Source organism: Penaeus monodon, chromosome 33, assembly GCF_015228065.2.
Source record: "Penaeus monodon isolate SGIC_2016 chromosome 33, NSTDA_Pmon_1, whole genome shotgun sequence".
NCBI classification, from domain to species: domain Eukaryota; kingdom Metazoa; phylum Arthropoda; class Malacostraca; order Decapoda; family Penaeidae; genus Penaeus; species Penaeus monodon.
Genome location: NC_051418.1, coordinates 35,526,075 through 35,526,430, shown reverse-complemented (window position 1 = coordinate 35,526,430; position 356 = coordinate 35,526,075). Strand labels below are relative to the sequence as shown.

The following is a 356-nucleotide window of genomic DNA, read 5'->3' as shown; positions in this document are numbered from 1 at the left end:
AACAGCCATCTGACTTTACTATTAACACATACTGAATGTCATTTGACCACATCTCCATGCAACATTCCAGGTATATATTCAAAATCTAGATGATATGATGCCCATGATGATGGTCAGGTTCACTACTGTCACCATCTGTATAAAAAATAAAATATAAATGAAAACCATAACGAATGTGGTGATGATGAATGCACCCAGACAATACAATTATAATTCAACACAGCATCTATTCAAGTCTCCCCCCATGATATCCATATTTCATTGGTGAATAGCAATCTGTGTATCGTTTCATACCATATTTGGAGTGGCACATCTACTAATGTTAAATATTCATAGTTGTGTGTGACTGACAGAGG

General features: G+C 35.4%; 1 pseudogene; it reads right to left on the bottom strand.

Moving 5' to 3' along the window:
* Positions 1-78: 78 nt before the first annotated feature.
* LOC119594351 overlaps positions 79-356 on the bottom strand; it is a 26,883-nt pseudogene continuing 26,605 nt past the window's right edge.